Raw genomic sequence first — 14,419 nt, forward strand, 5'->3', positions numbered from 1 at the left:
AAATTTTAATGCACTAAAACACACTATATTGCCCAAATGTTTGATGAAATAAAAAAGATGATCTTAGGCCGAGTACATGGATACCAAACATGACATGCTTTAAAATTGTGCACAAACGTGCAGTGGCAACAAAATAAATACATTTTTAAAAGCCTTTAAAAGCCTTTACAGGTTACCACTTTAGATTTACAGAGGAGGTCTACTGCTAAAATTACTTCCCTCGATCTGACCTTCGCGGTGATACCTCACATGCATGGTGCAATTGCTGTTTACATTTGACTCCAGACCGATGCTTGCGTTTGCCTTAGCGCGAGAGCAGGGGGGGACAGGGGTGCTTTTTTTTTTTTTCTTTATTATTTTTTTGCTTTTTTATCTTATTTTTAAACTGTTCCTTTCATTTTTTTTTTTTATCATTTTTATTGTTATCTCAGGGAATTTAAATATCCCCTATGATAGCAATAGGTAGTGACAGGTACTCTTTTTTGAAAAAATTGGGGTCTATTAGACCCTAGGTCTCTCCTCTGCCCTCAAAGCATCTGACCACACCAAGATCGGTGTGATAAAATGCTTTCCCAATTTCCCAACGGCGCTGTTTACATTCGGCGAAATCTAAGTCATGAAATGCTCGTAGCTTCCGCTTTCTTAGGCCATAGAAATGTTTGGAGCCACTCTGGTCTCTGATCAGCTCTATGGTCAGCTGGCTGAATCACCGGCTGCATTCTCAGGTTTCCTGTTGAGACAGGAGAGCCAGAGAAAAACACGGAAGACGGTGGGGGGGGGGGGCATTCCCTCCCACTGTTTGTAAAAGCTGTCTAGAGCTAGGATTGCTTTTACATGAAAGCCGACCGCTGGCTGAAAAGAATGATACCAAGATGATACCTAAACTTGCAGGCATCATTCTGGTATAACCACTCAAAGTCGTGAATGGCGTACCTGAAGACAAAAAAATGGTTAACAATAAACCACAGTAAACGGTAAAGTATAAAAAATTGCATACCTGAAAAGCAAATGTGATAAAACATAATAATGCCCCGTACACACGGTCGGACTTTGTTCGGACATTCCGACAACAAAATCCTAGGATTTTTTCCGACGGATGTTGGCTCAAACTTGTTTTGCTTACACACGGTCGCACAAAGTTGTCGGAATTTCCGATCGACAACCACGCGGTCACGTACACCACGTACGACGAGACTAGAAAAGGCCGGTTCAGAACCAAGCGCGGCACCCTTTGGGCTCCTTTTGCTAATCTCGTGTTAGTAAAAGTTTGGTGAGAGACGATTCGCGCTTTTTCAGACTCGTGGCTTTCAGATCGTTTTCTGCTGTTCAGTTTGTGCTTGTGGGTTTGTATCTGCTCTTCAGTGCGTGCAGTCAGTTTGTATCAGAGTTTTCTGTGTGATCTTGCCTGCTCGTTGCTGTTTTTCAGGTCGCTCTTCACAGGCCTTGCTGTTCTTCAGTGCGTTCTGTTACTTCGTTCTGAGCAGCCGACCGTTTTCTAGCCATGTTTCGTATGCGTACTCCTCGTACAGTTCGTGCTGTGCGGGGGCTTGGTGTTGGGGTCCTGACCTTGACACAAGTCCAGTCCATGAACAGGGTGGGGAGGAGTTCATGGACCAAGAATTGGTTGCTTCAGCGTCACCAGTTCTCTCATATGCTTTTGCTCCGTGAGATCCGTGAGAACAATCCTGATGATTTCAGGAACTTTCTCAGGATGACGGACCCCGTGTTTCACCGTTTGTTGGCTTTGCTGACCCCTTATATTAGCAGGCAGGATACCTGCATGAGGCAAGCCATCACTGCGGAGCAGAGGTTGGTCGCTACCCTGCGGTATTTGGCCACAGGGAGAAGCCTGCAGGACCTCAAGTTCTCGACAGTCATCTCCCCCCAGGCTCTTCTTTGTGGACATTTACTGCTTGTGTTTGTTTGAGCTGACCCTGACAGAAATGTGTGGAGTGCAGAAAATGTCGTGATTGTGTAACCTTATACAAAGCACTGTTGGCTGTTATTTACTAAATGCAAAGACACTTTTCACTACAAGTGCACTTGCAACTCTACTGAAACTGCACTTGTAGTGCAAAGTGGATTTCCCCTTAGGAAATAACCCCCATTTTCTCATCAAACAACAATTACATCACCCCAAAAGTGTTGTAGCGTGAGACAATAATCCACACATTCTTGATGAACAATCTTTTTAATACCTGCACAATCACATGTGCATTTACCAAAGGTTTTTCTGACAAACCAACATGTTTGTTGTATACCAATTTTTGTGGTGTCATTATCCAAAATCAAAATGTGCATTTTATAGAAAACAGGCCTGTGTAAAACCCACAAGAAAGACACAAATCTTGATCTTACAAAGTTCACATTTGGTAGAACTGGAAGGCAATATCAGACATGAGTATTTAGGAACTGTGTTTGATATTGCGTTCAGATGGGGGGAAATCACCCCTGGAAAAGCCAAATTTGGAAGATGCACACCAATTTCACAATGTCAACATGTGCAACCTGCCATCACGGGGGATCAAGGGGACGTGTTTTGGGGGAGAAAGCCCTTCCTCACCGCTACTTTATTATTGAGGAAGGGGTTGCACCCCCAAAACGCGTCCATTGATCTCCCGTGATGGCAGATAGCACATGTTGGCACACTGTGTGCATCCTCCAAATTTGGCTTTGGGAAAAATCACAAAAACATTTCGCACATTGTAGCACACAAAAGAAGAAAGTGATTTGGAGGGGCTTTAAACTCTCCCCAAAACATCAATGATGTTTTTATATTTTGGAATAACATCATTGATGTTTTGCTTGATGTTTTCCAATTGTAAATTACACCCCATGATCTCCCCGATCAGGATCTGGGCACTTTCGGATGTGAAAGGATCTTCATCCACAACCTCACGATCACCTAAAAAGAGAGGAACCCAAAATAAATTGGGTTTCAAAAAAATGCCGCAATCCATCTCTTATCTGAGCCTGTGGTAGCAGACACTCACCTGTTGTGGTAACTACTTCCACCACGTCTTCATCCTCCTGCTCATCTTGTGTTGGGGGGATTTCCCCTTCTTCCAGAGGGGGGGGGGGGCTCTGGTCTCCTCGGATGAGGGGTGTCTTCCGAGTCTTTTCTCCCCTATGTAAAACAAAAATGGTATAATTAGCACACAGATATTTAATGTCAGAACTATAAAGATGAAACATTGCTTGGAAGTGGGGTACAATTATCTATTTTAGCCGAGTTCCAACATGTAGCTTTTTTAGTGTCCTTTGTCAAGCTGCAATACTTTACCTGTTTGGTAAAAGCTTCACAGATGTATGCCCCCCTATAGTATACACTGGAGCACCTGTGTGGCCCCCTAATAAAAATGGTGTTCTGGGGTCCCACACTAGTGCTCCAGTGTCCAGATGTGAAAACAGCTGCTCAGTGTCCTCTCCTTACACACAATCTAGTTTGCATTTCATTCTAGTAACAAAGCCATCTACACAACCCAATTCTTTGAAGACATGTATAGGGCGTCAAAATGGTGGCCAAATGCATATGGTCTAAACAATGGTATTTTATCGTCCGAAATAACAATGTGTGATCCGAACGAATAATGTGCCCATGAACATGAAAGTTGCCATTTTAAACTGTACAACAGTTCCTAAAAGCACATGGAGCAGCACGAACGTAATAAACATAAAGAATAGGAACACAGCACAACTACTTACTTTTTTGCAGCACTCTCCGGATCTTTCTGTACTGCTCATGTTCTCGTAATTTCAGGTCCGACCACCGCTTCCTGAGCTGATCTTTCGATTGTCGTACCCCGAATTTCCGGTGCAGACTCCTGACCACTTTCGCCATGATCTTGGCCTTTCGGACATTGGGGTTGGGGTAAGGCCCATACTTTCCATCATAGTCGGCCTTCTTCAGGATGTCCACCATCTCCAACATCTCCCCAAAGGACATATTTGAGTCCTTTAATCTCCTTCTGGATCGGGACGTTTCAGGCTCTGGCCTTTCCTCCTCCTCCTCCTCCTCGTTGCTACAATTAGCATGATCCTGCTGTCTATCCGCCATGTGCTCTTCCCCCACTGCGCCGAACGAAAAGGAGCGGGGAATAGACTAGAAAGAACGTCAGGGGCGGGCGGAGTTATACGCATGCGCAGTGTGTATAAATCGTAACGCGCGCGTCTTACGTACGATCTGTGAGCGGAGGAAGGAGCATCGGAGACGCCGATCGTGCTAACGAAGGTAGGATCTAAACTTGGGCCTATACTGCTTCGAAATGGAAGCCTATATTGTAACAAGATTAGGGGAGTTTGGCCTGACATTAGGCTTTGTCTTGTGTTGTGTCTTACAGAGAAAATGGATGGGTTCAACGACCACAATTTCCTGCCCCTGTTCATAGACAAGTACAGGGAGCTGCCCTGTCTGTGGCAAGTGAGACATCCCCACTATAACCACAAACAGAAGAGGCAGGCAGCGCTGGAGAAACTGCTGGAGTTGGTGAAGCCGGTGGTCCCCACAGCCACCATCCCTTATTTGAAAGCTAAAATTGGTGGCCTGAGGAGCACATATCTTAGGGAGCGCAAGAAGGTCACAGATTCCCAGAGATCCGGAGCTGCAGCAGATGACGTTTATGTCCCCAGGCTGTGGTACTATGAGAGACTGCGATTTCTGTCAGACCACACTGAAGTCAGGGAATCCCTCTCAACTCTTCCTTCCACTCTTCCTTCCACCCCAGCTGAGGCTTCCGATGTCCAACCAGGAAGAAATGGAGGAGCCCAGCTGGAGTCAGGTATAGCATTCTTCTACAGATTTCTGGTCAATAAATAAATGATGTTTATTAGATGTTATTATTGATCACTAATTGCTGATTAAAAAAAGTGTTTTACATATCAATAGACAGTAGTGGGCACCCAAAATTGGGAAAAGAATGAAAACTGCTGGGCTCAGAAGGATAGTCTGTTATATTTGTTAACATTCAATTTGCAGCAGTCAGGAGGTGAAAATTGTGTGTGATTGATGAATAAAAAACTAAAACTATGTCCCTTTTTCATACACAGGAAGACCTCAGCCAGGAGGTTGTGGAATGTGTCAGTCAGGAGGAGGCGGGGATTATTAGTGTCAGTCAGGAGGAGGCGGGATTAGTGGCAGCCAGGAGGAGGCGGGGCTAAGTGTCAGCCAAGAGAAGCCAGGGACAAGTCGCAGCCTGACTGAGTCTCAGGTCCCTCCCCTCCGCCTGCCATATAAACGAGCCAGGAAGGCCACTCCGAGTCCCGTGCAGGATTCAGCGTACAGGCTGATCCAGGAGGCTTCGGCGTCCCTCCGAGCCTTCCCCAGTCCTGAAGAGGCCTTTGCCTGCATGGCTGCCACAAAATTGCAGGGCATGCAGGAGGGTCAACGCAAGATCTCTGAGGACCTGATTTATAAAGTCCTTCGTAAGGGGGAGAGTGGGGAACTGACACACAAGACGGATGTCATTGAGAGGGACGATCCTCCTCCTCCTCCTCCTGCTGCCACAACTCCACCACCACAGCCAAAGGCTGGAAGGAAGCGTGGAAAGAAGACCTGAGAGTGATTGCCCTGGGTTCAGTCTGGTCTGACAGAAGCTGCAGTCTCTCGTATGACCACAGCCTGGGGACACAGATGGAGATGTCATCTGCTGCTTTCCGGATCTCTGGGACTTCTGGACCAGACTGCCCTCCCTTATGATATGGACTCCTCAGGCCACCAATTTTGCTTTTAAATAGTTGATGTCTGCCCCGGGGGTCCAAGGCTTCGCCCACTTCTGCAGTTTCTCCAGCGTTGCCTCCCTCTTTGTTTAGTTGTGAGCCCTTAATAAAATATTTTTGGGTAAATTCTACTCTCCTGTGTGTGTTTTCATCCAAAAAGGACAGTTTGTTGGTGACGATTCAGGTACATTTCTAAAGTACAATGTGAAATTAACAAGGGACAACAACACCAAACAATCTCCTACAGATTAAATAGAACAACATATTAGTGGTGTTGTGGGAACTTGTCACAAAAAACACACAAACATTTTCGGGAATACAAATCAAAATCACGAAAAAATAAAAAAATAAAAAAGAGAAACACAAAAAAAGAATCTACATTAAAGTCCAAAAAAAAAAAAAAAATTTGTTGTCAGATGTGAGAAATCAAAATATATTGAGGGAATCCCGATAAATAGTAACGAAATAAGTTTGTGAGAAGTGTGTGTGAATATGAGCAGCAAAACTACTTAATTCTTGTCACATTATAAAGAAGAAGAGAGTGCGCTGTATTAAACCATTTTGAACATTGCAGCGTGACGAAAGTGCTGTATCCATTCCGAACGCTAAGTTTACCAGAACGAGCTGTCCCGTGTCGGAATTTCTTCTGAGCATGCGTGGCACTTTGTGCGTCGGAACAGGCCACACATGGTCGGAATTGACGCGATCGGATTTTGTTGTCGGAAAATTTTATCTCCTGCTGTCCAACTTTGTGTGTCGGAAAATCCGATGGAAAATGTCCGATGGCGCCCACACACCGTCGGAATTTCCGACAACACGCTCCGATCGGACATTGTCCATCGGAAAATCCGACCGTGTGTACGGGGCATAACAATAAAACATTGCAGAATAGAATACAGTAAAAAGAGCAGAACAATAGAGAGAGAATAGAGAGAGAGAGAACAATGAAACGACAACTATTTTTTTTTTTTTTATATATATTTTTTGTGTTTTTTTTTTTTTTTTTACACTTTTTTTGTAACTAACTTTTATAACTGTAACCGATTCCAGGCTCGGGTCTCTCAAAATGCGATGGCATCTTGGGAGACCCTGTGAAAGTGTGCCTAGTCTGTGCAATGCTGTACCCTACGCTAATACTCAGCTAATGAATGGTAGCGTTCAAAACATTCACCAGTGCAAAGACCAGGATTGTCAGGACAGGAGGGACAATAATAGCGGATGTCACGTCTATATCCGCGCTTGCTGCAGACATGACATCTTTTTTGGAGGGGTTCGTTGGGTAGGGGTACTCGGGAGGACATAAAGAAAATGCCTCTCATGCAGCCGACTGCATTTGGTTGGGGATGTGAAAGGGGGAAGTACGGGCGCTGCAGAAATGGTGGGTTCCCAATTAGGATTGGCGAATGCAGCAGGAAGGGCATTATGGGCACGACAGGCCTGTGTTTGTCTTCTTCTTGGCGGCAGCGGGACACTACTTGTGCTTGCCACCTCACCAGCTTGAACTGCACTTATGGGACTCGCCACGTCACCAAGTGTTACTGCAGTGCTGGTTTGACTACGACCGGGGTGTACTAGGCCGCTGGTGCTTGCCAGTTCACCAAAACGCTACCAAAAAAACTGTTAGCAATCGCAGGGATCAGGCCTGACTCTGCGAACGCTGCAGTTATGCATTTAGTGTTTTGTAAGTGACAGTGATCGATCGATACTGCACTTGGGTGGGCTGGGCTGGGCCGGACGGAGGGGCAAAACGCAGGTGCTAGCAGGTATCTGGGCTGATCCCACTAACACTGCGTTTTTGGGAACTCTAAACTGCTGGGGATGCTAGTATAGATCTGATCGGATCAGATATTGATCCGTTCAGATACTATACCACTAAGGGAGGTGTACGGTGTGTGCGTGGGTGTTAGCGGTACTGGCACTAACCTGACGCTGCCTGGGGCTGGTGCTTGCCAGTTCACCAAAATGCTACCAAAAAAACTGTTAGCGATCGCAGGGATCAGGCCCGACTCTGCGAACGCTGCAGTTATGCGTTTAGTGTTTTGTAAGTGACAGTGATCGATCGATACTGCACTTGGGTGGGCTGGGCTGGGCCGGGAGGAGGGGCAAAACGCAGGTGCTAGCAGGTATCTGGGCTGATCCCGCTAACACTGCGTTTTTGGGAACCCTAAACTGCTGGGGATGCTAGTATAGATCTGATCGGATCAGATATTGATCCGTTCAGATACTATACCACTAAGGGAGGCGTATGCTGCATGCGTGGGTGTTAGCGGTACTGGCACTAACCTGACGCTACCTGGGGCGACGCATATCACCGCCGGGCGATCAGGGGGCTAAACCTTTATTAGGTAATAAACGGCGGGTGCCCTGACACTATAAAAAATAAACGAACTAACCAGCGTCACCCGTAACAGTTATACGGTGATCACTGGTGAAAGGGTTAACTAGGGGGCAATCAAGGAGTTAAAACCTTTACTAGGTAGTATATGGGGGTCCCTGACGCTATAAAACGGTGACGGCGAACCTAAATATTTACCTCCCTAACTAGCGTCACCAGTGACACTAATACAGCGATCAGAAAAACAATCGCTTAGTGACACTGGCGACGAGGGGTGATCAAGGGGTTAAAACTTTATTAGGGGGGGTTAGGGTGGTACCCTAGACCTAAAGGGGGCTAACACTAACTGCCCTACCACACTAACTGTCACAAACTGACACCAATGCAGTAATCAGAAAAAAAAACTGCTTGGTGTCAGTGTGACGGGGGGGGGGGGGGGATCGGGGGGTGTAATGTATGCCTGGCATGTTCTACTGTGTGTGTGTTTTACCATCACTCGGATGTCTTCTCTCCTCGGCGCCGGAACTGAAAATACAGAGCCGAGGAGAGATGACATCACTTCCTCTGCTGCTGTTTACCATACAGCAGCAGAGGAATGATCCCATTGGCTGGGAGCGATCGGGAGGGGGGCCACGAATGGATGGCCACCCCCTCACCTCCGATCGCCGGGGGACAAATGCCGACAGCCTCGGGCACCGGGGGGGGTTCCGATCGGACGTGATTCTGCCTGCCCGTGCCATTCTGACGACGCATATCGCCGTGAGGCGGTCGGCAAGTGGTTAAAGTGACGTAAACCCTTACAATCCACTTTTTGCTACAGGTATGCCTATAATAAGGCTTACCTGTAGACATCTCCTAAACCTGTATCTGCATGTGCCAACGTTATCGGCACATACACACTGAAGCAATGGCACGTACGTGCCGTTTGCTTCAGTGAGTGTGCCGTTACCGGCGGTTCACGCACGCATGCGCGAGAGTGATGTCATCGCGGCTCCGGCCAATCACAGCACCGGAGCTGCGATACCGGAAGTAACTCCAGGGAGAAATGTCGCCGGCTGGTGCTGTGTACAGGCAACTCTCCTAATCTACATCTTCTACTAAAAAAAGAAAAAAGAACTTATCAACTTCTGCACATGAACATTGCAAACAGATTTGACAAAAACATGCTTAGCCAACATAAGGACGTTAAATGAGTATTTAAAGACAAAAGTAGAAGGTCAACTTATCTGATTCCTCCCCCCCTCTGGTGACCTATTAGACAAATTTTAGGGGGGGGGGGTAATGGGTAGATGTTTTGGACAGGTAACTCTCTCCACTTCCATGTGAGCTGCATAAATAATCAGTGATACTTTGGCCAGTCCCTCCTTACACTATTGGCAGCCTAGTGGACAGGTAAAAAGTGTCATAATCTAAAAAGCTGGATACACACTGTTCAAATTGCAGCACATTTTGACATTATGATTTAACCAATCAATATAATAGGAGACAAAAACTTAATAAGTTTCAATTTGTAGGTAATCAGGCAGGTCCTTGCACTACATGGTTTGGTGAACTTATACAGAAATTTAAACACAAAAGAGGGATAGTGTATATGGGTTTTGCAAAGTCAGCAGAGTATTTGGATCTGTTGACTTAGCATTTTTGGGGGGAGGGAGGGTTCAAAATGAGTTTGGGCCCCAAAAAATGGCCTCTTGCACTCTTGAATTTGAGGCCAACAATAACATTAGTACACATTTTAGGGGTTGTTTAGGGTAAGCCCCAAAATGTAGCTGACAAAAAACATTGTTACGTTACGAGGCTAGGTGTGTATGGGCCCAGGATAGCATGGGGAGGTTAGTGAAGTAAAATATGCATGTAGGCCAAAAAAGGAGCAGGAAAAGCTTACAGCATGCATGAGGACAAAGAGGACATTCACAGCATCTTACAATATTGGTAATTATGTAATCAACAAATTAATACAATACATTAGCAAACATAAATACATAGAATGTGATCTTAAAGGTAAAAACTATATAGTCCTTCTGCAGGACCTGAATGATGGCTGAGCAGGTCTCTGGAATAATGACTCCCAGAGCCTGGGGGGGAGATCCCAGTCATAAACTTGAGGTCCTGGAGACTTCTGCCCATCACCAAGTACCGCAAGGTGGCTAAGAGCCTTTGATCTGCAGTGATGGAAAGCCTCATACATGTGTCCTGCGTCTTAATATAGGGGGACACCAATGGTAAGAGTTGGTGAAAGCAGGGGTCTGTCATCCGGAGATAATTCCAAAAATCATCCGGATTATTCTCCTGGAGCTCCCGCAGCAATGTGATATGACATAATTGGTCAGACAACCAATTTTTGGTCCAAGAACTCCTCCTCCTCCTGTTCCTGGACTGGACTTGGGTCAAAGCAATAACTCCTAGTCCAAAAATCACACGTTCTCACCTCCGATTATGCAACATGGCTGGTTAACAAACTGAAAAGCGCGAATCAACACACATACTAACACGAAATTAGCAGAAGGAGCCCAAAGGGTGGCGCTTGAGAAATTAACTTCCTCTTTATAGTCTTGTAGTATGTCTAGTATGTCACTATGTTCGTGTTGTCAACCAACAATTTGTGTACCGTTAGTATGCAAGACAAGATCCTGGCATACGCCCTTTTGACAAAAATCAGACTCTCGGTTGGCCAACAATTGTATCGTGTGTACGAAGCTTAAGAGTTTCAATTTGTATGCAATCAGGCAGACCCTTGCACTACATGGTTTTGTTAAAGCTGAAGACAAAAATCTGCAGAAAATCTAATAGTGTGTATGGGGTCTAATGCCCTGTACACACGATCGGACATTGATCGGACATTCCGACAACAAAATCCATGGATTTTTTCCGACGGATGTTGGCTCAAACTTGTCTTGCATACACACGGTCTCACAAAGTTGTCGGAAAATCCGATCGTTCTGAACGTGGTGACGTAAAACACGTACGTCGGGACTATAAACGGAGCAGAAGCCAATAGCTTTCGTCTCTTAATTTATTCTGAGCATGCCTGGCACTTTGTGCGTCGGATTTGTGTACACACAATCGGAATTTAACCGATCGGATTTTGTTGTCGGAAAATTTTATATCCTGCTCTCAAACTTTGTGTGTTGGAAATTCCGATGGTAAAAATGTCCAATGAAGCCCACTGACGATCGGAATTTTTCCGTCGGAAAATCCCACCGTGTGTACAGGGCATTAGAGTAAATTTTGTGTGGACCAATGGTCAACAACATTTAAGGGCCTTTGAGAGCATAAGAGGGCCCACAACTGCTGCCACCAGGGTGGATGACTGTAAGACTATATGAATTCCTTCCTAGATCATCCTTCAGCTTACTGCAGTGACCCCCATTTTAGGCAACCAGCCTATGAAATTCTTGTATTTTGGCTCTCTGTTTTATTTTCTGTTCCAAAAGCTGTTCCTAATCCTATTCAGGGCCTTAAATTTGCTTGTCCATAAGGTCCTATGGGATGGCTTCTTTGGGGAAAAATTTGAGTTAATTCGTTTACCTCAGCCCGAAACTTGGCAGTATGAGTGTAATTTCTTAAAGCAGACCTTCGCCCTCGCGCAGTGTCAATGAGGCATGACGAGCAGTCCCATTCAGTAAGGAGGAGGGGTTTGGGCCTAGCAGTACCTGCATCCAGAAAAGCTGGCAGCTGTCACAGGCAACATGGTGGCGCTAGACCCGTACAGTGTCTGCAGAGAGGAGGATCCCAGCAGCTTAACGCTGGATCCACTGGCTAGCTGAGTATGCTTACTGTGCAGAAGACAGTGAAAAGTAAGGAGGGAAATGGCTAAAGTTCCTTTTTAATCAGAGATGCTGTGTGGTAGAAAACCCCCAAATTAATGCCCGTGGGTGATGGCTGGTGGCATTGAAGAGAATAGCAGTGCACTTCCTGAAAGTGCTTGTAACTGGTTTATATAGTCAAAAGATTTTGGCTATACTGTATATACACTTTTAGGTCTATCATTTCTCATTTTTATTATTAATACTAAACATTGTAATTCCATATACCTTAGGCTAGTGGTGGTCAATTTACCTAAAATAGGGGACTTCAGTCACCAAAGAACCGCTTATTATATTAAAGCGTTGTTCCGGCAAAAAAAAAATACATAAAAGCCAGCAGCTACACATACTGCAGCTGCTAGCTTTTAATATTAGGACACTTACCTGTCCTGGAGTCCCGCGACCTCGGCCCTGCAGCTGATGTTTCCATAAGCTGTCGGGTGCTGCCGCCGCCATTGCGGGTAAGGGAACCCGGCAGTGTAGCCTTACGGCTTCACGCCGGGAACCCTACTGCGCATGCGCGAGGCCCGACAGGGAGAGGAGGAGAAGTAGGGAGCCCCGCGGTGGAATCGCGGGCTGTGGCCGGACTCCTGGAAGGGGGAACAGGATTCCATGTGTAGGACAAGTATCCTGTCCCCCCTCCCCCCCCCCCGAAAGGTGCAATTGTGGCACCGGAGGGGGGAGGAATCAGATGAGCGGAAGTTCCACTTTTGGGTGGAACTCCGCTTTAAGTAAGTGTAATGCTACAAAAAGCTGTCAGAGAGTGCAGATATTCAACTGGACATGGTCAGAGACTATAGGCATGATACAGGAGTCAGTTGGATGCTGGGGACAACTTCAGAAGACAATCACAGACTGTAGAAATGTAACACAAGACTGCTACAGATCACTGTTATTACCTCCTGTTTACAAAGTAAAGCTCCCATAGTTGTGCTCCATTACAGTGCTCCTGAAAATTCCTTGTGCCACATTTGATGTTGCTTTCAGCAAAATCGATCATATACAGAAAAAAGCTGAAAAATCAAAAGCACACAGGTGTCTTCCATTACGATCAGCAGGGGATCTGTGAGCTGATCCATGTCTGTTCAGTTTCTGCAGAGCGGAAACAGACAGAGCCCACTCTGCTCTATGGGTGGGAGACGGCTTAAATCCGACTGCCCTCCAATCCACCTAAATGGAGGAAGGCAGATCCGCTACCATTTTTTTTTAAAAGGGACCGGATTGGATTGGAGATGGCTGGGTGTAAATGGACACATGTCTGATCACACCCGCCAGTCCATAGGGGTGAATCAACTGTCCAATCAGGTCGACCTGAAAAATTGATCGGAATGATTGTGTGAATGTGGCTCAATGGAAGAGTATTGCACAGCAGCTTGGATAAGTGCAATACTGCTACCCAAAGTCTGCCGTGAGCAACAATAAAGGAAGAACTTTTTGTAGCTTATGGGCTTTGGTTGGGTAACTTTTTCTTCTATGGTGTTTCTAAGCCAGTGAAAATTTTGTTGAAGCTCAATAGCATACTAATCAGTTAAAAAGCACTGTGTGCCAACTAATGACTAAGCAAACTCCATCTGAGAAAACAAAGTTCACTTTACTTAAATAACACATGATAAATAGGAAACCGACAGCGTAGTATACTAAATTCCTGGACTGACAAAGCTGAATGTGCCCAAAGGTATGTTGATTTTTAAATTAGCAAACAATTAAATTAAATTTAAATTAAATTAAAATATGAAGATTTTTGATTGTAACAGCTGTAGTGAGCATTATTCATTAGGCAAAGACAGTGATAGCAGCATAGCATTTAAAGGAGGAAAACTTGGATCCATTGTAATTTCAGACAAGCTGTGGTCTATTCAGTCTTCTGCTTTGCTTAAATTGCAGTTTGTGTAATCTGCACCACTTATATTATCATGCTTTATAAAATATAAAGTAATCATCATCATTATATAACCTTAAATTTGACAAAGATCATAGGTTTACTTTGTAACTAATTGTTTGTGATTATACTGTTAATGTGAAGCTGTACTTTGCTGGATTCTGAAGTGCAAAGCCAACTTGTTTTTCTTCAGTTTTTGGATATACTGGGAATGGTTAGAATCCCTTTCAGGTCTTAATTGCTGTGTCCCTAAGGTGGACTCCTACCATGCATGCCTGCAGCAACAGAATACTTAGGCCTCTTTCACACGGACTGTCCGTTCAGGTCCGCCTGTCAGTTTTTTAGGCGGACCTGAATGGACACTCCATGGAGGTCTATGGAGCGTCAGATATAAGCGGTGACATGTCCGCTGACATCCGACCTGCTCCAATCCGAAAAAGTGTAACGGAGGAAAAACCTACTTTTCCATCCTTTTTCGGATCGGATCGGGTGACGACGGACTATACGGTCCGTCATCACCCGATCCCCCATAGGGGAGAGCGGCGCTCTGACAGGTCCGTCGCTGTACAGTGTGCAGCGACGGATCTGTCATTTTCCTGCTCAGCGGGGATCGGTGGAGCGATCCCTGCTGAGCAAGCGGATGTTCACGGGGTGGATCATCACTGATCCGCCCCATGTGAAAGA

The 14,419-nt window shown here is 45.5% G+C and overlaps 1 protein-coding gene across 2 annotated transcripts in view; it reads left to right on the forward strand.

The window, feature by feature from the left end:
• DDC (dopa decarboxylase) overlaps positions 1-14,419 on the forward strand; it is a 255,579-nt gene that overhangs the window by 32,713 nt on the left and 208,447 nt on the right. Inside the window, exon 1 of one of the 2 annotated variants that reach the window (XM_073630601.1) lies at positions 13,404-13,531. The exons of the other annotated variant lie outside the window; for it this stretch is intronic. The gene's annotated coding sequence lies outside the window, so the exon portion shown is untranslated. Of the gene's footprint in view, positions 1-13,403; positions 13,532-14,419 lie in introns of those variants that run through there. 2 annotated transcript variants of the gene reach the window in all.

Source organism: Aquarana catesbeiana, linkage group LG05 (genome assembly GCF_042186555.1).
Source record: "Aquarana catesbeiana isolate 2022-GZ linkage group LG05, ASM4218655v1, whole genome shotgun sequence".
Classification (NCBI taxonomy): domain Eukaryota; kingdom Metazoa; phylum Chordata; class Amphibia; order Anura; family Ranidae; genus Aquarana; species Aquarana catesbeiana.